The sequence below is a fragment of the Hylobates moloch genome, unplaced genomic scaffold (genome assembly GCF_009828535.3).
Source record: "Hylobates moloch isolate HMO894 unplaced genomic scaffold, HMol_V3 SCAFFOLD_15, whole genome shotgun sequence".
Taxonomy (NCBI): Eukaryota; Metazoa; Chordata; class Mammalia; order Primates; family Hylobatidae; genus Hylobates; species Hylobates moloch.
Genome location: NW_026652290.1, coordinates 42691812 through 42714697, shown reverse-complemented (window position 1 = coordinate 42714697; position 22886 = coordinate 42691812). Strand labels below are relative to the sequence as shown.

The following is a 22886-nucleotide window of genomic DNA, read 5'->3' as shown; positions in this document are numbered from 1 at the left end:
ATGCCAGCCCCTTCCTGATCCCTGAAGCTGTAAGCCCTGTTTTTTCACTAATCATGGCATGTGGTAAGAACAGAGGCGATCTCCGGACTACAGGCAACGTGAGCTGCAGTGTTTTTCTTTTATCTCAAGTGTGTTGCCCTGATGTAAACATATATGGGTTGGGACTCCCAAACCATGGCAACCTGAGGCTGTGGTCAAGGAGGTATGGGTCTGCTGGTTGCTTTGCTTACGACTCCCTAAACCCTCTTTCCCCCACCCCACAACGTCCTTCTAGCTTCCTGGCAGGGCTCCCAGGTTAGTTCCATGTGGTCCTTTGGGGTCTTTTGCCTCCGAAGTCAAGACACCACCCTTTCTTGTTCACTGTCAGCAGCCTCCAATGCCTCTGCTTTCCTACGGGGCTGGTGACATGGCGTGGCCCTTGTGCAACTGTTGGTTTGGCCATGGCTTTGATCTCTCTTGTTAATGTTGTCTACTTAGTCACCCCCATTGCCAATGCTGGGCCTGCCTCCCTCTACATAATCCTGGCCGTATCCCTTGTGCAGGGCAAAGGCTCTCTGTCTGTGTTAAGACCTAAAAAAAATTAAGTTGTCCAACAGGGAGGCTTAGAGTCTTACAGTGACCCTAGGCTGCAATGCTTTTCTTTTTCTTTTTCTTTTTTTTGAGACGGAGTTTCGCTCTTGCTGCCCAGGATGGAGCGCAAAGGTGTGATCTCAGCTCACCGCAACCTCCTCCTCTCGGATTCAAGCGATTCTCCTGCCTCAGCCTCCTGAGTAGCTGGGATTACAGGTATGCACCACCACCCTCAGCTGATTTTGTATTTTTAGTAGAAATGGGGTTTCTTCATGTTGGTCAGGCTGGTCTCAAACTCCCGACCTCAGGTGATCCACCCGCCTCAGTCTCCCAAAGTGCTGGGATTACAGGCTTGAGCCACTGCGCCCAGCCGCTGCAATGCTTTTCTTTTTCTCCGTCTTTCATTTCAGTGTAGTGATCCCACCCCCTTCCCACTGGGGCCTTCATTTAAATTCCCTAAGGGTGGACTTCAAAATTGTTCCCTCCCATCTGTCCGGACTGGGATATGATAACTGCTGTTCCCAGGCCCACGGTGGGCATTTTATCCCCGTCTGATCCCCTCCTAGAAAAGCCGAGAGGAGGCCCTTTCCTTTCTATCCCCGGACATGTCTGAGGGCCCCAGATGCAGGGTGGCCGTGACACCCTGGATCCTGCAGGCCTCTCTGCCCACTTGGGGAGACTTGATTCACAGAGCCGGACAAGCATATTGTCCTTTAAACTTACCCTGTAAATTGAACTTCAGGCCAAGACAAATATGGAGTTTTGAGCTCAAACCTATTAAAGGGATTTATGTGTGACTAAAAATAGAGAAAAATTCATTACATTCTTTTCTTGTAAGAAGCTGGATTTGCTTTGCCAAGTGTGTCTCAGAAAGTGCATCTTTTTTTTCCTGTCAATAGTTTTATTTGCTGCCATTCCCAGCAGGGCAGATTGTCCATTAAATAATCACAATATAAGGAAATCCTCAATAAAATAAAATCTTAGCTCAAGAGTACATAGGTACACCTCGCTTTAAAGAATAGAGATGTTCTTCCAAGTGGCTTTTCGGTAAAACAACTAAGAAATACCAGAAATGCACCAGAGGGAAATAAAAAATGTGGCTCTGACTCTAGACAAGAGGAGAGGTTGGGGTGCGGGGAGCAGCAGCCTGGGGGAGGGGCAGAGCTCATGCCTGGGCCTGGCTGTGGCTCCAGGAAGCTGGACGCCGCCTGCTCCTGGGAGGCTGCTGCCCAGAAGGCCAGCAGGGAGCTCGGGCCCCTCTTCCCCGCCCTCTCCCTTCCTCGCCTGCTTTGTACCATTATCAGCCCAAGGCAGAAACAGTGAGAGATGGGAAGCTGCCTTGGAGATGATCACAGAGCCAATAGGAGAACAGCCTTGCTTCATGGACAATTTACAGCAGCTGTCTGAAGCACAGTTGCTTCTGGAATGCAAGGCACAATGGGTACAGCTCGGAGGAAGGCATTTTATGTACTAGAAATTTCTGTGCTGAGCTTGGGAAGCTGCCTTTTAGACACACAAATGGCTTATATAACCCAGAGGTCAACTGGGGCCTCTCTGTCCTTGGAGAGCTCTGGAGAGGCTGTCCTGTGAGGTAAAGATGGCTTCACAAACTCCCCCTTTTCAGTGGCCTCCTGCTGACTCCTGCCACCCCCAGACTGACTCTAGGTGCGGGTCCCACCCGCCTTCGGCTCCTGTGTCGCCTGTCCTGAGGAAGAGTCAGATGTGGACTCCCCCAGGCCCTCCCCCTGAAATCCATTTACGCAGAGGCAGCACGAGGCACCCCGAGGACTTACCTGGAGGAGGTGGTCAGGCTCACAGCTCCAGAATCCCCACAGGCTCTCCTTTAGCAGTGATGGACATGTTTTAAGACTGGAAAGGGGTGATGGCTGCGTGCCTCTGGGGAGATACTAAATGCTCCTGAGTTGTGCTGTATAATTTTAAATGCTTCATCTTACATGTATCTCACCTTAATAAAAAACAGAAACTAAAACCTTTTCCCTGCAAACCTGTCCTCGGCAGAGCACAGCCCTTCTCCACCTCGTCCTCCCCGCTCTGCCTGGGGCACCCCCATTTGCCCTCACCCACCCCTCAAGAGGCTCAGCAACTCAGGGCCTGGCCAGGCACAGTCACGCCTCCTCACAAGCAGTCAGTGAAGGGTGGTCCTTTCAGTCTGTGCCCTGGACTTAGCTGGAGGAAGGTTTAATTTTTAGTGAGCCAGCAGCTTCTGTGGCACTATCTCCCAGATGGGACTGGGCCCCAGTGAGTGGGATAGACAGATCCTAGCCTCAAAACTGCTCAGGTTCTCAGAGGAGAGCTTGCCAGTGCACCCCCGTGGTCGGTTGGGGGCTCTGGAGTTGGATGGCAGCCCTGGAAGGCAGCCTGCCCTGGCTTCTGCCCTGCTCAGGGGCCTGTGCCCACCCTCCAGGCTGTGGTCTCAGCCTCTCCCCTCTGTGAACGAGGCCATTCTGCTCGCCTCATTGGTGATGGGACATGGCCAGCACACAGTGAGTGACAGTGAGTATCAGAGATCACACTTCTTCCGCCTTGGAGCAGGGTCAGCAGCGGGACTCAGCTGTGTGGGGTTTTGACCTGAAGTTCCTATGGCATGACCAAGTATATTCACCTTTATTCTCAGCATTCCAAGGGAACCTGCCCAATATGGACTCAGGCATTGGGGTCCCTGGGACGGCTAGGCTGCCTGGAGAGCAGGTGGCTGGAGGTCCCTGGGCCTCACCATCAGTGCCTTGCCAGGCAACTGGATCTTGGTTAATTGCTTATATTTATATTAATTACAGTTTACAAAACACTTTCACAATAATTTTCTCACTTGTTTTCACAACCATCCCAGGAAGCAGATTTCATCTTCATATTTAGAGATGAGAAAGCTGAGACTCAAAGAGGTGAAGTGACTTGCCTAATGTCACACAGCAAAGAGCAGAGGCAAGAGTCTAAACCAGGCACCTGACTCCCCAAGTGCCCTCCTAGGCAGGAGCTCTGTCCATGAGATTGTCCTTAGCAGGGCTCTGCCATGGGCCCGGCACTGGGCTGGGGTTTGGAGGGACTAATGGAAGCGAGGTTCACACGGATCCTGCCCCCGTGAAGCTTACAGTCTCCATAAAGACAGTCGAAGTTCAGCAGTTCCTGGCCCAAATGGTCACCAAGACATAGTCCTCAAATCTCCAGGGCATGTGTGATCATTTTATTTTCTTCAAGGGCATATTGTGATGATAAGCTGGCCACTGTGAGAAAAGTGGTGGCGGACTGATAAGGTTTGGATCTGTGTCCCCACCCAAATCGCATGTTGAAATGTAATCTCTAGTGTGGAGATGGGACCTGGTGGGAGGTGATTGGATCATGGGGGCGGTTTCTCATGATTTAACACCATCCCCCACTTGGTGCTCTCATCATGATAGTGAGTTCTCATGAGAGCTGGTCATTTAAAAGTGTTTGGCACCTCCTTCCTCCCTCTTCCTCCTGCTCTGGCCATGTGAAGTGCTGGCTTCCCTTTGCCTTCTGCCATGATTGTAAGTTTCCTGAGGCCTCCGCAGAAGCTGAGCAGATGTCGCCATGCTTCCTGTACAGGCTGCAGAATAGTGAGCCACTTAAACCCCTTTTCTTTATAAACTACCCAGTCTCAGATATTTCTTTGCAGCAGTGAAAGAATGGATCAATATACTGGCCCTCGGTGTGGTAAGGGAGGTGGCCCAGCGGAGAGCAGCCTGAACCCAAGGCAGAGTCAGGGACCCAGCTCCATAAGCCTCTGCTCAGTTTTCTCACTGGCCAAATGGAAAACATCAGAGTATCTGCCTCCTAAGCATTTTCTAAAGATTGAATGAGAAAATCTACATAAAAATATTTAGCTAGCACAGAGTCCAAAGTTGTATTATCACCCACTCAGGCAAGCTTGGCTCCATGTTAATCATCTTCACTAACGGGCATTAGCTGATCCTACAAGTTTTGCAAATGATCGTGTCCTATGGGATTCACTACTTCACGTGCAATTAACCACTCAAAGTTGGATGTCCTTTATTTTTATATATGCATTTAGGCATAGATAAAAAATATAGAGTACTAAAAACACTACCATAATGAATAGCAGACAACAAAATTATTCCTTGAGAGCTTTTTTTTTCTGAATCCTCTAGCACAAAAGAAATTTGGAGGAGAAAAATTTAATTATAAAAGCATTTTTTTTTACATCTGCTATTTCATTTATTGTCAGATTAGGGGATAGACCTTAATTATAGTTTTTAATAAGTATTCTTAACCTGTTGCGTATATATAGTGTTTTTCAAAGTTACTACAATACAGTAAATAATTCTCAATAGATTAAGAAGGTAATAACATATTTCTTTTAAAGAAAGATATTGAGAAATAATTAAGAAATGATAGTCTCCTATTCTCATCTCTGTGTTCACTACCCACATGTGTTTTCTGGGAAGAAATATGAAATAAAATGATTTTCAAAAGAGAGTCCTTCTTAAACAAATACTGACTGTTAACTGCTTTTACATATAATGGTAAGTTGAGTCAGCCACCATTTTTAATAAAACTGATTAATGACTAAGTGTGGACAAAACAGGGAAGTGAGTAATCAGGTGGAATTTATGATATCCTAAAGCCGGAATAAAAGTCTATGAGATGAAAAAAAGTCTTTAGGGGCTTGGCCAAGTTCTTAAATAATTGGGAGGCTGAGCAGAGGGGCCGCTCTCAGGAATCAGCATCCAGTTGCACAGACAGAGCCTATTAAAAATTAACAAAATAGTTTGAGATGACTATTTTAAGCATTATGAATTGGCAAATGGAAAATGCCTAGCTGAACAGATGACTGGTTTGGATTCTTAATAGCCGATTGTAAAGGAAATGGACCACAACAGGCTTTCAGACACAGAAGTGGCCGTCCGTGCTGAGACCAAGGCGTGGGGCACATCTAAATTTAAGGATCAGCAGTTCCCTAGAAAGCAAATGTGAAAAGCTCAAGTCTAATTTCCCATCATTGTTGAGCATTTTCTAGAAAATTAAGGGTGAATCTGGAGCTGGAGGTAGGAGTGTGGGGAACGTCTGCATTGGACGGAGTCTTAGAGTTGGGGAAGCCCAGGAACGGGGTGAGACTATTTTAGGTGTTATTTAACAGTCTAATAATTCGAGGGGTTTTTAAGACCATTGTATTAATCATTCTTTTTCTTGTCCATATTTCCTGGTGCTTTGACATCTTGGGGCCCTGCTTGACTCTGGAGAGACTGCCCCTTCCAGGGCTGGCCAAATCCTAGAGATAGTAAGTGACTTGCCTTTACTATGCCAGTAAGCTATAATCACCCAAGGCCAAGTACCAGACAACCCAGGAAGGCATCTACACCCCGGAGCCTGCTGAAATTATTCAGACCAGCCCATCCTAAGCCTGCTTACCCTGCCTTGTCCTTTCCTTCCTGCAGAAACCACAATAAAGGCTCTCAACCATGTTTCCCCCTCATTCGCTCTACATCCTGACAGCCCCTGGTGCTTCCCATGTGGCCCTGCATGGCATGGCCTGTCCTCACTGCTGGGGAACTGTGAGTAACAAACTATCTTTTCAATGGCTGTCATCTCCTGATCTCTAGGCCTCACCATACTGGAACAATACTAAAACCTACATTTTAAAACAGCCACATCAAAATGTACCCAGCATCAAAGAAGCCCTATTAAAATGTCATGTATCCAGAGAGGGCAAAGCCGAAAAGTGACTTTGGGCTCCATCCTGGGGGCCTTACATGCCTGCACGAGGCAACTGCACTTCATGCTTAGGACAGTGGGAAGCTTCTGCAAACTCCTGAGCATACAGACAATGACCACAGATGTCCTTGAGGAAGCTCGACTGGGCCCTAGACTGTAGGATGTACTGTAGAGGCAGGGAGACCAGAGAGGAGGCTGCAGTAGCTGCCTAGGCAAGAGGGTCCAGTCCTGTACCTGGCAGAGGGAATCCAAAGGACACTGTAGATCAGAAAGGACATGATTTGCCAATAAATGGAACGTGGTGAGCAGTGGAGGAAGAATCATAATTACCCAGGGCTTCCAAATGCCAGCTTCTGGAAAGAGAGGGGAAACTGAAGCAGAAAGGGAGGTTCTGGAAAGATGAGAAGGTTTGGAAGTAAGGGATCATTAACTCCTTCAGTTCCTCTTTTCAGACCTGGGTGATGGTCATCATCATGTGTGTCCTCATCCAAGTATGTGCGGAGCTCCTTCAGGCCCTGTCCTAGGTGCTGAGGAGAAAGTGGTTGAACGAACAAGCTAAAGTGCCCATCTGCACAGAGCTTATATCCTGGGGGTGGGGCTGGGGGGAAAGGAATGGAAATACACGGCTTTGTTTCTTTTGAGAGCATTATGACCTAGGAACTGCAGGCCAACCATGCGGTTCTCCAGCGATTTGCCATTCATTCACCCCTGAAAACAGGTTCCCATCTGCTTCATCAACCTCGTTCACACTGACATGAAGATATCATTAGAGCTTTTAGCAGGAAAGCTGGAGTCAGTTATAGCCAACTTAGAAATCCATGTTTATTTTTTTCTCCTTCAGATTATCAAAGACGTGTTTCCTAAAGAGAGCCCACAAGTATCAGTCAAGTGCAAGTGGGTGACCTGCTACCTGCCGAAGAGTGATTTTTCAGTTGTTACCCGTTCCTAGTTCCTAGCACTGAGGCTAAGAAGTCCACCCTCCCGGCTCCAAGGACCTCTCTCATTTACGTGGCGCATACCTTTCTTTCTTTTTCTTTATTTTATTTTGTTTTTTTGGAGACAGAGGCTTGCTCTATCCCTCAGGCTGGAGTGCAGTGGCACGATCTTGGCTCACTGCAACCTCCGCCTCCCAGGTTCAAGGGATTCTCATACCTCAGCCTCCCGAGTAGCTGGGATTACAGGCGCGTGCCACCATGCCCAGCTAATTTTTTGTATTTTTAGTAGAGACAGGGTTTCACCATGTTGGCCAGGCTGGTCTCGAACTCCTGACCTCAAGTGATCTGCTCACCTCGGCTTCCCGAAGTGCTAAGATTACAGGTGTGAGCCACCGCACCTGGCCAGCACATACCTTTCTATTTGTTTTTCTTCTGCCTTCAGAATAATCATTTTGTTTCTGATTTCTTCTCTGACACTGAGACTGGGAGTCACAGGTCAAGAGGAAAACCACAGATTAGGAACAAAGAGGAATGCACTAATGGGCAAGAACATATAAAGCTTACAAATAATAGGTTGAGAGCTTTTCCAACTGTCCATCTTGCCTCTGCCCTCTGAGGTTGGAGGTTGGCAAATGTGTTCTGGCTGTGGGTAAAAACCGCTGTGTTTTCCTTGTTGGCCTAAGTGCCATAAATGCGTCCTCCAGGTTCTCTCATTACAGATGAATTTGGGTAGATTAGAGATGGGGAAAAAAACAGCGGAAGGTAAAAGGTTTTCATCACTTAATAATACCAATTTTATCATCACTTAGCATAACTTATTTCTGCCAATTTTATCATCACTTACAATAACTTCCATTAGGGTAATAAGGCATTAAGTATATGTTGATTGCAAATAATCTGGTTACATTCACTAATTATATGGAGACTGATTTTTTTCCTGTTTGAAATATAATTTTAAAACATCTCTACTTCCTAAAAACAGGACATATCAAAGTAAGGAGACACATATGCTGTGGAGATAGAAAATGAAATTCTTGTGTATTTGGCAAGTGCCTGATTACAAGACGAAAATAGATGGAGAATTCATCTGCAGAAATAAAGAATGTAAATGGCTTGCTGCGGCTGATTTGCTCTCACCTTCTCTCCCTTGGGGTCAAATTAATATATTTACTACTGATAAGGTGTTTTATATAGCAGAGGTGTTGGTGCTCAAATGCCATCTCACAGAGTAGGGGGCTGCCCTGAACACATGCTCTTTAGAGAGATTAAGTATAAATTGCCAGGCTTGGAATTTTATGAGTCTTCCATAGCTGTGAAGTGCTGGTTTAAGTAGGGGATAGAGAGGCTTTGGATGCATTAGATTGTCATTTAGAGCTGCTATAAAATTTTGTAAGCCTGTCCATTCTAACCCAGCTTTCAGATGGCTATCATCGCTCAACAGTAATAACGACACTACCAGTATGACTAGCAAGTTGCAACTTGAAGATTGACACATATGGACTAAATTCAAACTATTGTTTCCAACTTGATGAAACACCCCTTGGCTGTTTTCAAGTTTATAAGATTATAAATGCCCTTCGCATCCAAACCAGAGCTAGATTTTCAGAGATGCCATTTTCCGTATTTCTGGAATTGGAAGTGGTTTCCTATCAGCCAGCCACAGACATTTTCCAATCTATTTTTCAGTAAAGTGTTCAGATTTTTTTTTGGCTTAGAAGAAATAAAAAATGACTCAGATTTCAATTAAAAACTTAATGATAATGATAGTTTGCACTGTGTCATGTTTTCAACTATTTAAAAACAATTTTGTGTTTTTTTGCTCGCTTTAAAAGATCCTGAGCGTGAGGAGAATTTGTGTGATTTATTGCACTTTATAGATTAAACAGGTATTTGCTCCATTCTACAGACAAGGAACTGAGGCTTAGAGAGACCAGTGACTTGCTCAAGGTCACGCATCAAGTAGGTGTCAGCATGAAGACTGAGAGGCTCCAGGTGTCCTGCTCTGCAGCTTTCAACCGTAGCACATGAAATATGGATGACAGGAAATGCAAACCACTCCTTTCACTGTTAACTAAACCACAATGCACTTTCACCACAATCTTCATGAGCATGGCTCTTACAGAAGGAAGTGACCTTTAGTGTGAGATCTGGTCAGCTTGGGCCTGTCAAGCTCATGGGATGGTGTCTTTATGTTTTGCACACTTGCTGTCAGATCGATGTGAAGAGGTGTCTGAGACAGCCAAAACTGGGCTGCCTCTATGTTTGGAGAGTGGGGCACATGTGAAGTGGCTGCGGGGACACCAGCTGTGCCACAGCATTGCCAAGGGCCTTCAGGGCTCATTGACTGCACCTAGAGGCATCTCTTAAGTTGCGCAGTTAGTGTGGTTTCCTTCCTAAAAGTGATGAAAGGTGGGAATAAGTTCTGTCTCCCTGAAGGTTTCCAGAGAGCAAATAAGAAACCTAGCACAGGCTGGGGTGCCATAACTCATGCCTGTAATTGCAGCACTTTGGGAGGCTGAGGGGGGAGGATCACTTGAGATCAGAAGTTCTAGACCAGCCTGAACAACATAGTGGGACTCCATGTCTATGAACAATTTAAAAATTAGCCGGGCATGGTGGCTGCCTGCCTGTAGTCCCAGTTACTCGAGGGGCTGAGGCAGGAGGAGTGCTTGTGCCTGGGAGGTCAAGGCTACAGTGAGCCATGACTGTGCCACTGTGTTCCAGCCTGGGTGACAGAGTGAGACCCTGTCTCGAAAACAAAAAAACAAAACTAGCGTAATTCAAATTGTAACATGCCCTAAGACAGAATAAGTATGTCCCTTCTGATTGCAGATTGTTACCTGAGGGTATATGAATTCCCAATGGCATTACTGCTGTACTTGATATCTCACCTTGGGAGAAAAAAAAAGGTCAAGAAAGTTTAAGTCAAAAAAAGTCATAGTCCAAGGAGGAGAGATTTCCTTGATTTCAGTCCCTCCCATCTGTATGTGCCATCCACAATTAGAGTCACATATTACAAGTTCCTGGGTGATTCCAGGGCCAAGGGAAGCAAGGTTTATATATTGCTGAGGAGAATGCTCCAACCTGAATTGTAAGATGTGTCTTGCTGTCACATTCTACTTGCATTTCTAAAACGGTAAAAAGGAGTTGCTTGGCTTCCTTAAGTGTAAAGTCACTAAGGTGAGATTATTTTTCCATGTTACAATGCCCCCATCACCCCTTGAGATTTACCGAGCAAGATGCCTTGTGGGAGGGGGTTTAAATGCACAGATGTAAGCCCTGCAATCTCAACACTCACAATCTTTATATTAACAAGAGCACACTTCTAATTATTCCAAATTCTATTAAAATTAAGCACAAATGTTCAATTTTCCACGTGTTCCTCTTAATTAGAAATGAAATGAAAGAGAAAAAGAAACCATCAAAATTATATAAATAAAAACAGATGGAAGAGAGTATTGGAAGCTCTTTTCTATAATAACATTCACTTTAATAAAATTCATTGGTTAATTTGGTTGATGAAAGCAGCGTTAAAATTAAATAAGAATTAACATACACTCGGATAAATATTTGTCGCTTCTTTCATGTGCTACCATGATAAAGGTAATTTCGCTTAAAAGCAGTCATCATCTTTCTTCATAACTGATAAAGCATTACTAATTGTGTGTGTTAATATGGTACAATATGGAATTGAATAGAGATTTTAGCTTAATAACATCTCCATTAAATTAAGGACAGTGTTGTATGACAGGAAAGATAAGTCTGTTTATTCCAAGCCAGCACATCAAAAGAACAACTGTGGGAGATGGTGCAGTAACTAACATTTTCTATAGTGTTCTAGCTGGCAGCATCACATTTATAGTCACTGTTGTAAGCAATGCTGTTTTGTGGGATAATCTAGATAATGTTTCATTGAGAAAAGTGATATTTTAATTATGGTGTAAAAGATACTGATCTTTTCCTTTCTGTGTCTAATAGGATATTTCTACAAACAAGATGCTGGATGGAAAATGATCTGATTCTGTTTCAATAAAATAACCACGCTTTGAGGCAATTTCACCACCCCTGAGCCTCTGTGAGCAGGACATGAGGGGCCAGGGGTTACCAAGAAGAGAGTTGACAATAACAACTGGACTGGGGGAAAGAGGGGGCCATGGTGTCAGTGCCTTCCTCCTTCTGTCCCTCGTGGGGCTGTCTTGTGCAAGACTGCCTTCCTGCCCCACGGCAGTACACTCAGCTATGTCCCTGCAGGCTGGTAGGCCAGGATTCCCTCTGTGCATTAGCTGAAAAGGGGGAGCTGAACCCTGATGGCAAAGAGGGAGTTAGAGTCCAAAGCCCGGCTCCCTTCCCCACATAAGCCTGGGGAGCTTAGCTCTGATGAATACATCTTTGCCTTGGCACCATCTGCCCTGGAGGACCAGGAGACGTTTGGAATGCCAGTTGTTGTGTCTGTTAGTTTGTATTTTAAAAGCACGTGCCACAAACTGCCTATTCAGAGACTGTGGATTTGCTGTGACTGTGAGACGCTGTGCCTTGATATGCTGACATTCTCCCATGTCATCTCTCTGCCTCTGGGAGCAAATGTCCTCCAGCCCTACAGACACATGCAGGGCCTCGGAAGACGTATCTCTTTACTGCCACTCTGGGCACACACATGTCTGATAAGAAGCAATATTATTGTGAATAGCCAGAGTCAATATTAAGTACTGGATAAGAATGAAAGTAGTTTGGGAATAATTATAGCCACCTCCCCTACCCCAAAAAAATATGCTGTTCAAAAAGTCAGTCTGGAGACGTGGATAACATTCCTATTTTTATGCCAACCCGACTGAATTCTTAATACATGACAAAAAAGAAAATCATGGCTTAACATAAAGCAGGAGATGTAATAAATAATGAACTGCACTAACAGCTTAGCATCATAAGGAGACAGATGGAAAACTTCTCTCCCGAGATCACTGCTTCCAGAATTAGAGAAAGGGCTTCTGGACGTGTTCAGGGTGGATAGTTCAAGCCCGAATTTCAATGAGATGGGAACACTTTTTAGTATAAACGCAAGATTTTCATGTCTCCCTTTTAGGAAAAATAGGGATTATGGCATTCATCTGTTTCATCCAGAACTCGAAGCAAAACCCCAAACCTCAGACTCTTCCAGCATGTCTGATTCAATCAAACAAGGGAAGATGCTGCGGGTGCTTTGTATGCTAAGGAAGTGCTATGATGCCATCGTCTGTCCAGGAAAAGAAAGGAACACCCATCCAAGTGGTTAAGCTATCAGAAAACTGGAGCATTGGGAATAAAGGAATTATTTCCACGAGACAAGCACACCAGCCATTGGCTCATAATGAGCTGAAAGACCAATGACTGCTTCTCAGAGACTCCCAAGGGCCCAGTGTCCTGGGAGCAGACCTGTGGCTGAGTCAGCATGGTGCACAGCAGAAAGTGGGGGGACAGTGGCCAGCGCTGCCCCGCCAGGCTCTGTCTGCATCACCTGGAGTGGCACAGACCCTTCAGTCTCCATTCTCTCTTCAGGAAAGAGGCCTACTCGCAGATGAACACACCAAGGCTCAGGTAATCTCAGGAAGCTCATTTACTCACACAGTCCTGGCCCATCAGGCTCTCTGGAGGCCCTTCTTCCTTAGCTGTCATCTGTTTTTAAACTGATATGTAGTAGTTGTACATATTTATGGACTTTATGTAATATTTTGATACGTGCATGCAATGCGTATTAAGTCAGGGTAATTGGGATATCCAAGACCTCAAACATGTATCACTTCTTTGTGTTGGGAACATTCCAAATCTTCTGTTCTAGCTATTTTGAAATATACAATATGTCATTGTTAACTGTAGTCACCCTACTGTGCTATCGAACCCTAGAACATATTCCTTCTATCTAACTGTATGTTTGTATTCATTAACCAACCTCTCTTCATCCCCTTCTACCCTCTACTCCTCTAGCCCTTAATAACTATCATTCTACTCTCTACCTCCATGAGGTCAACTTTTTCTAGCTTGCACATATGAGTGACAACATGCTATATTTGTCTTTCTGTGCCTGGCTTATTTCAATTACCATAATTACCTTCAGTTCCATCTATGCTGCTGCAAATGACAGGATTTCATTCTTTTTTTGTGGCTGAATAGCACTCCATTGTATATACATACTGCATTTCCTTTATTCATTCAACTATTGATGAACACAGGTTGATTCCATATCTTGGCTATTGTGAACAGTGTTACAATGAATGTGGAAGTGCAGGTATCTCTTCAACATACTGATTGGCTTTTCTTTGGATATCTACCCAGCAGAGGGATTACTGAATCATATGGTAGTTCTGTTTTTAGGTTTTTGAGGAACCTTTATACGGTTATCCACAGTGGGTGCGCAAATGTTCATTCCATCCATCGACAGTGTGCAAGCATTCCCCGTTCTTCACATCTTCACCAGCATCTGTTATTTTTTTGTCTTTTGAGAGTAGCCATTTTAATGGAGGTGAGATGGTATCTCATTGTGGTTTTGATTTGCATTTCCCTAATGATTAGCGATGTTGAGCATTTTTTCATATGCCTGTTGGCCACTTGTATATCTTCTTTTGAGGAATGTCTTTTCAGGTCATTTGCTCATTTTAAAATCTGATTATTTTTATTATTTTTTTGCTATTAAGTTGTTTCAGTTCCTTACATATTCTGGTGATTAACCCCTTGTAGGATGGGTAGTTTGCAAATATTTTCTCCCATTCCGTGGGTTGTTGCTTCACTCTCTTGACTGCTTCCTTTGCTGTGCAGAAGATTTTTAGCTTGATGTTACCCCATTTGTCTGTTGTTGCTTTTGTTGCCTATGCTTTTGCAATCTTACTCAAAAAATCTTTGCTCAGACCAAGTCTTCAAGAGCAAAATTTGCATAATATCTGATTAGGGTCTGGGGACCATTCAGAGCAAGTCCCCTGGGGCACATGAGCCAATAGTGATCTAAACCTTCACCACAATCATGCACCATCACATCAAATAGACCATTTCTTCCAAAACCCAACTGACTTTTTACAGGAATTGTGCATTTAAAAATGATGAAGTCATGCTTGCTTCTCTTGGGGACACTGCAAATAACGGGGTGCTCTAGTTTCACTAAAGTGCCTCAGATGAACTTTCCAACCCACAACCCTTAAACACAAATGAGTAGTAGCATGGACAGTCAAGTGCAAGCTCAAGTTCAAAACGCCAAAACACAGGATATCAGGCATAAGATTAATTTACCTCTTACTTGCAAGAAAAGGTAGGAAATGATAAAATCAAGGGTACATGTTTTCAAAACCAAAAGAAACAACAATACATACAAAATGTTAACAAACGAGATGATGATTGTGTCAGTTATTCCTGAGTCAGGCTGGGGGAGAGTGTAGTTGGGAAGACATCAAAAATCAGAAATTGTGGATTCCTCACTGTCTACTCCTTCCAACACAGTGGAATATGGACTGGTCTGAGAATGTGATGGTTTTCAGGACATAGGTTGTCATGTGATTGGGGCAGAGCTTTTCTTTTTTCTTTTCTTTTCATTTCTTTTCTTTTGAGATGGAGTCTCACTCTGTTGCCCAGGCTGGAGTGCAATGGCGCAACCTCGGCTCACTGCAACCTCCACCTCCCGGGTTCAAGTGATTCTCATGCCTCAGCTTTCCGAGTAGCTGGGATTACAGGCACCCACCACTATGCCCAGCTAACTTTTGTATTTTTAGTAGAGACAGGGTTTCACCATGCTGTCTAGGCTGGTCTCAAACTCCTGACCTCAGGTGATCTGCCTGCCTCAGCCTCCCAAAGTTCTGCGATTACAGGAGTGAGCTTGTTACTTAGAAAAAATTCAAACTTATAGAAAAACTGCAGTAATTACTCCTGTATATCCTTTATGTGGATTCACAAAATGTTCACATTTTGCCACATAGGCTCTATCTCTCTCTCTCTGTGAACATATATAGTTTTATGTTATTTTATTTATGTTTTGCTGAGCCTTTTCAAAGTTGTAGGTATGATGATTCCCTACATACTTCAGGATGCATCTTCCATAAGTGAGGACATTCTGTTACAGAACACATTCACTCTCATTTGCCATTACTGCATTAACGATTACCACAAACCTAGCAGCTCAAGACAACACTCATTTATTATCCCTTAGTTTCAGTGGGATTATCCCATAGCCTGGGTATGGCTTAGCTGGGTTCTTTGTATAGGGTTGCACAAGGGTGTAATCAAGGGTGGGTCAGGGTTATGGTCTCATCTGGGGCTTGCCAGGGGAAGAATCTGCCTATCTTGGTAGAGTTCAGTCCTTGCAGCTGTAGGACTGAGGGCTTCAGCTCCTTGTGGTATCTCTGCTGGAAGCTGCTTTCAGCTCCTAGAGGACACCCTCAGTGCCTCCCATCACAGATAACCCACAACATGGAAGCTTGACTCTTCAAAACCAGCAAGAAAGTGGGAGACGCCAGCAGGAAGCAGCTACAATCTTACGTAACACAATCATGTAATGATGTGCACATAACTGCAGACCTCTAGTCACTTTTGCCATAATCTATTGGTTAGAAGAAAGTCATAGGTCTTGCCCTTTCTCAAGGGAAGGGTGTCACACAAGTCAAGAACACCAGATTGGCTAGGTGCAGTGGCTCATGCCTATAATCCCAGCACTTTGGGAGGCCGAGGCTGGCAGATCACTTGAGGTCAGGAGTCTGAGACCAGCCTGGCAAACATGGTGAAACCCCATCTCTACTAAAAATACAAAAATTAGCCAGGCGTGATGGTGGGCGCCTGTAATCCCAGCTACTTGGGAGACTTGAGCCTGGGAGACAGAAGTTGCAGTGAACCGATATCATGCCTCTGCACTCCAGGCTGGGTGACACAGTGAGATTCCATCTCAAAAAAGAACACCAGGTGGTGGGATCATGAGGACCACCTTAATTATCTGCCATAGCATTATACAATGGCCAAATTCAGGAATTCATGTTGACATTATCCTTCTCAATGTATCAGTGCCTGATGTCAGCTTGTCCCATTGTTGGTGATTGACTGTAAGAAAGAGCTTTCCCTCTGCTGTATATCTGAGGGTACTTCCCTGTTCAGTAGGTCATCAGGCTGGGCTGCAAGATAGAATATAACGTGCATATGGCCGATGTTAAAACATAGCTAAGTGTCACCCAGGGAAGATACCAGACAGAATTTGAGGTCTTTGAGAACAGACAACATGCACACCTGGCTCGAGTGGCCCAGTGATGACTTGCAGCCAGGGGAGAGGCAGTGTGCACACAAGATCTAGCCCCTTGCATTGCGCTGGACCCCATGGCTTGTGGGTCCACTCTACAGGTGATGTAGGCAGTGTGATCACACACAACCCACTTCATGGACCCCAAATCTTCCCCACGTAGGGTCTGAAATGCAAAAAGCTGGGGATGTGTCTGCCAGCCATCAGATCACACACTGAAGCAGAACACAGGAGTGCACATGGAATTTGTAACAGGGAACGATATCCCCTCCCGGGTGATAAGCCCAGCACAGGCTATGCAGGCTCTTTATCTTCCCATAAGAAAATGTTCCAGGCCCAAGGCCCATCTTCCACAGCTGAGAGTGATGCACAGACCACACGCGACTGCTTTCCCAGTGGTGGCTATGTATTTATGCAGGCATGGACTTGAGGAATCTTATTATTTTAATGGCTTAAAATATATTACTGGCAGGACTTGTTTAGATGCTCTAAATTGTTCCATGTTTGGTCAGTGGGCGCCCTTTCAAGCTGGCTTCTGTCTCCTGAGTCCTTTGAACATGTCCCCAGCATTCTTTGAGTACTTCCTTACTTTCTGGCATTACAATGATCCAGGTCAATCTTGTTCTTTCCTGTCCCAGTCCTGGAATCAGCCATTTCTCCAAGCAGCCCACATTTCTTGTATGCGGAAATGGTATTTAGAGACCATGGGAGAGTTTCAAACAAAGACATGGGTGATAGAATTGGGAGAGGCCACTGCAGTGGGTGGGACATTGGATGCCAGCTGTAATGTAGGTTCTTGAGAGGCTGAGAGTTAACTGTCAGCGAAGTTTTCTTGAATGCCCCCAAGTGTTTAGAACCACACTAAGCCCTTAATGGGTCCTCTTTTCATGCCTGGTTGATTGATTCGTTTATTCGTTGACTGTATTTATTGCTTGATAATAGAGCCAAAGTTAGTTATTAGATGTATTTTCATGGACTATTGCAACAGGAGCAATAAAGTGCATGAGCAGCTTGGAGGTCATCCAGGCCACACCTCCATTTGGCTAATGAGGCCTCTTGGACCTCAGCAGGGGGAAATGCCATCTCCAGGTCACACACTTGGCCGACAGCAAAGCCAGGTCTGGACACCAGCCCACCCGGCTCACTCTGGCATCTCTCATCAGTACAGCCTATAACGAGATGCCAGAAAGAATCTTCTCCTTTTAAGAGCAGAAAAGGTCCCATAAGCCTCACCATGACTTGTCTACTGTGGCTTAGCATGGGAGCCATGCATTCTGACCCAGCCCACTGCAGCCAGCGTTCCTAGCCTGAGGCTCATGGGCTGTCACTAAAAGCCAAACTGGAGGCGGCCAGTAGGCAGGCCTTCAGTTAGCAGAGTCACCCTCAACCATGGGCTCTCTGGAGTTCTGAGCCCAGCCAATCCACCAGGCTTTCTCCACAACTGACCATCTGCAGGCCCCTAAATTCTAGAGGCTGCGGTGATTCTGGGAGTCTCAAGGTCCCCATTTCCGCCCCGAGGTTCTCTGTGTCTATTTCACTGTGAGAGTAAGCAATGTTACTCCTCATTCATTCAAAATAAATAAAATGTTCTAAAAAGCTAGTGTTGCAAGCGTAGCTGTGGTTCGCTGAGGCCTTAATCTGTGCCTAATCTCTTGCATACTTCCTCCGGTCATTGCAACTACCATGCAAGGAAGCTATAATTATCTCCTCATTTTTCAGATGAAAAACCTGGGCCAAAAGAGACAAGCAGCCTTGTCTAAAGTCAGGGTAAGGGTGTGGAAGTGTGAGTTGGCAGCTGAACCCTGATCCATGGACTCTGAGCAGGTACCTCCCCTCTGCAAGGATGAAAGGACATTTAAGGCCAACAGGCTGAGTGCAGGTGGCTGGACACTGATTATTCTGCTCCCCACCACTGGGGTTGGCCTGAGTTCCCAGGATCCCGGTGGCCCCTTGGCTCTTCCCCTACCCCATCCCATCCCTGGGCTTCTCTCTCTCACTCTCTGCCAGCCCCAGGCGGGCTCCTCGCGGCCCCAGTCTCCCTTCTGCCAGCAGCAACTCCTGCACTGGCTTCCTGCCTCCCTAAAAGGACTTAGTTCCAGCTCTGTTTTTAAATCCCAGAAAATGTTCTGGCAGGGCCAGCCCATAAACGTCCTTCTTTTTGGCTGGAGCCACACCAGAGGTTTCCCCTTGCAGTCCTTGGCACTTTGCCTGGGGGCCGCTGTGCAAGGGTGGGCCTTGGCGGTAGAGGTTTTCCTGGCCCCCTTCCTGGGAAGCACTTATGGGACAGTACCTACAGATGGAGTCGAACAGTTGGTCAGGGCTCAGACAAGTTTAACTTCCACTGTGGGACCAATATTCAAATAAAAACGTTTTAGTGACTCTGATAGGACTGATACTGGGGTTCCCAGTAGCCATGAAGAGGTTACAGAGTCAGACCTGGACTCCAATGCCAGTCCCACCCGGTACTGGCCATGGGACCTCGGGCACGTTACCTAATCTGGTGAGGGGGGAAGTGCATGTGACCCCCCTCTCAGGGGGCTGATCTAGCCTAAAGCTAAGGAAGCTTAAGGTTTTTGTATTTGTAATTTTGTATCCTTTGCTTGAGAGAGCACCTCAAATGGTATGAGCTGCAAAGACTTGGAGTTATTTCCACCCATTGTTAAAACAGGCTGTTTACCTGTTTTAAGGGACAACTGTTTTTTCTTTCTAAGGAAGAAGTGAAATGGTGATTTTGATAGTTTTGTGACCACAGAACCCAAGGAATAGACCCAGAATTCTCTGGAAGGGAAACATCACTGTCACATAGCCCCCCAGGCCTTGGTCCAAACTCCTCCCCTTCCCCCACCAGTCTGGGTCTCCTGAGCCATGCAGGTGAAAGTGCTTGGAAATGGCCAAGTGCTGTTCAGATGTCGGAGTAAGTGCGTGCTGTTTTCAGGTCACATTCCTCTAGCACAGCAGATCCCACCTGGCTACATGCTGGAATAAGCGAGAGACTTCCAGAAACACAAATCCCTGGGCTCTACCCCAGAGAGATTCCATCAGAGTCACTGAGAGCAGGACTCAGGTCTTGGCACCTTGTTTAGGTTGCTCAGAGGATGCTACTGTGTGGCCAAGGTTGAGAGCCGCTGCTCTAGGAAGCCATCCTGGGCCTTCCAGATCATGTGCTTCTGCAGTATTAATTCTGGAGTATTTATCTTTGGTGCTCATTTGGTGCTTAGCCTTGTCTCCTTGTCCTGTCATTTGTTGTTTCTCCTTCACAGACCAGGTAGTGAGGACCCTCACAGCCTCTCCCTTGCCATTGCCCCAGCTCTGGGCATTTATTTAATTCTGCCTAAAACTGCGAGCAGGAAGATGTATCTGACTGTTTACCGTGCACTCAGGCATGTCCAGTCCCGCTGGATAGGTGCTTCAGCCCGTCTTATGTGCTAGAAGACTCCATCTCATCTAAGCCCTACAAGAAACCTTCAAAGGAAGGAGTTTAGTGGCCCTATTTTACAGGTGAGGGAGGTGAGGCTTGGAAAGGTCAAGTAGCTTGCCCAGGCCACAGGGCTACCCAGTGCTACCCAGTGCTGGAGCTCTGTGTGCAAAGCCTCTTGCCTCTCTCTGCAGCATGCTGCCCTGGCTACGGTCTTGTCAAAGCAAGGACTGACCAGAGAGAAAGTGTTTGGGTGCAAAGCTGGAAGCCAGCTCAAATGGTAATGAAGAAAACTGTAAAGCTGAGATTTGAGTTTTTTTGCTGCAGAATTTCATGATATGATTCATGCTCATTTTGTGTGGCCAGGGTTAGCTCTGAATGATTAGGTCAGCTATAAAATGTGGGTGCTTTCCTGAGTTCCTGCCGAAATAAATTAATAATAAAATGACCTATAAATATTTAATAGCCGATTAGAGGTTCTTCTCTTTTTTTGGATGAGTATCAACATCCTTGGATAATTGCACTTGAAAGTTGCAAATAATCTCTGACCCTTGTATTTTTCGATATAACCTATGTAAATTACCTCTCCAGAAAAATCTGTTTGGAGTAACAGACCTTTCAGGAAACATGACTAGCGAAACCCTTCAAACCTGGAGGTCACTTCACTCTGAGAGGTGAGGACAGTGTGCTGGACCAAGAAGAGGTGGCAGTGGGTGCTGATATTCCCTTAAATGACAGTTGCTTCTGTGAAAGATACAGCTCCCCAGTGCCCCCAGCCCTCCTCCTTTATGCCCAGAAGACCATCAGCCAAATTCCACACTGACCTCAGATGACTCAGAACTTTCGCAGCCAGTCATGATGGTTCATGCCTGTAATCCCAGCACTTTGGGAGGCCGAAGCAGGTGGATTGCTTGAGGCCAGGAGTTCAAGACCAGCCTGGACAACATGGTGAAACCCTGTCTCCACCAAAAATACAAAGATTAGCCAGTCTCATAACCCAGTCTCAAGAAAATAAATAAATAAAAATTTAAAAATAAAATTAAAATATTAACAAAGAAGAACTGACCTGCCTTGTGGCTATGCTGGAGTCAAGACCACAAGGATTCCCTTCTAAGGCAGCTGCTCTCCCTTAGTGGTTGGGTGAATGGTCCTGGAGCTTGCTAAAAATGCAGGTCAGTGGGGCTGGCCAAGGCAGGGCTCAGGAATCTGTTGTATTAGTTAGCAGCCCAGATCCCTTGGGGTTGTGAACACAGACTTAGCATCACAGCCTCAGGACACCTCAGTGGTCATCCAGTCCAACCTCTTCCTTTTTGTCTGATCCCCAATCCCATCTCCGCCATTGGAGTTCCTCTGGGCTCTCAGGATCAACACTGGAGAAGGAGGTGGGATTGGGAGGGTGAGAAGTTGGGCTGTGATGCCCAGCGAAGGCCTCAGCCAACCTCGCAGGAAGCTCTGGAGCCGGGATGGTCCCTCAGATGTGTCCACGCCAGCTCTGCCCCAAGAGCTGCTCACAAGTGTTAGACATGTTCACTTTGAGAGCTGGGTCTTGGTCTCATTGGTGAAAGGTAAACCAGGTGTAGTGAACTAAGGTCTTCTTTAGGAATTGGTGTTAGAAAAGCCCACTCCCCACGGCCAGGGCATCAGCAGCCCCGCTGGGATGCAGAGTCCTCACTGCGGTCGTATATCAGCAGTATAAGTAGTATAAGCAGTATAAGCAGAATAGTGTCCTCAAGGGATCCTCCAGTCATTATATTAGCAAGCCCAAATATCCTTGTTGAGTTCAACAGTTCATCAGTTGATGAAGAAATTGAGGTCAGGGAAAAGAAGTTGCATGGTCAAGGTCACTTCACAGGCTTGTTCTTTTTCAGGCCTTGGAAGTATGACTCTTTTAAGGTGTATGTTTCAAAGCATCCCCAGATGTCTCAATAAAAATATGATGACACACCTCCCTTTGTTTCCCAGAAATGCTTTCCTCTAACTGGAGTGTTTTAATAGAAGCAGGCAAGAAACCCCAATATCATAGAAAAACTAATTAGCAAGGGTGGAGGTGATCCTTCAATCCCATCTGGTGTCCTCAGTGTCAGAGTCCTAAACAGGTTGGGGCACCCCAGGTTTTGTGTCAGGGCTACAAGATACAGAAGGTGCAAAGATTCCAAATCTCATTCCGAATGCAACTGATTGAACGACGTGCAGTTCCTGCCTCAGAGGCACCCCCAACTCAATGAACACCTCATCAGACTCAAGACAGGCCTGCTTCTGGTCCCCTAGCTAGCCAGAGGAGAAGGACAGAGGGGTGACCAAGGCCTCCTGTCATCTGGGGGTGCAGTTCATGTTTGCTCATGAGGGTTGAAGGTTTCTTTTCTATCAAAGTGCCCTGCCTTGGAGACCCCATGCTTGTCCTGCTTTACCTTCCAAGGTCTCTGATTCTCAGAGAGAAGATCTGAGGCTGGCATGCTCTTCCTTCCTCTCTTTTCCCATTCAACTCCACTGCACCCCACCTACTGCATCAAAAACAGCCACTTGCTTAGCCGCCACAACGCTGTGTAGCAGAAAGATGTACAATTCTGATTCTTTTAGCTTCAACATCAGCTGAGCCCTTTGGTATGCAATGACCTACATAGTGTTTAATATGGAAATAGAAGAATGTTTATCTTAAAAAAAATCTCTGACCCACTTTCAGGCCACCAACACAGGTACTCCTGGGTAAGGCAGATTCCTGTTGACTCCAAGCAGCACAAATGCTAATATCATTAGCATGTCTCCTAGGATTTAGAGTAATTCAGTCAAACCCCTCCTCCCTCCAGTAAAGGCCAGTTCTGAAACTCTCCTTAATTCATTTGTCAGAACCCAATTGCTGCATCAAGGGCCTGAACTAAAACAGCAAATTCTCAAACACAGGCTCATGGCATAGCAATTTACACATCCTCTTTAGGGTGCAGTCTTTTGGGGCAAGAGATTAACTTAAGTATTCTAATGATGAATCTATGAAAGGAGTGCTTGTCACTCTTCTTCTCCTCAGTTT

General features: G+C 45.7%; 1 long non-coding RNA gene across 1 annotated transcript in view; it reads left to right on the top strand.

Annotated features, from left to right (window-relative positions):
* The first annotated feature begins 12218 nt into the window (after positions 1 to 12218).
* Positions 12219 to 22886, top strand: part of LOC116483857 (uncharacterized) — a 43270-nt gene continuing 32602 nt past the window's right edge. Inside the window, exon 1 of the long non-coding RNA XR_004252378.1 lies at positions 12219 to 12785. This is a non-coding gene — a long non-coding RNA (uncharacterized LOC116483857). The remainder of the gene's footprint in view (positions 12786 to 22886) is intronic.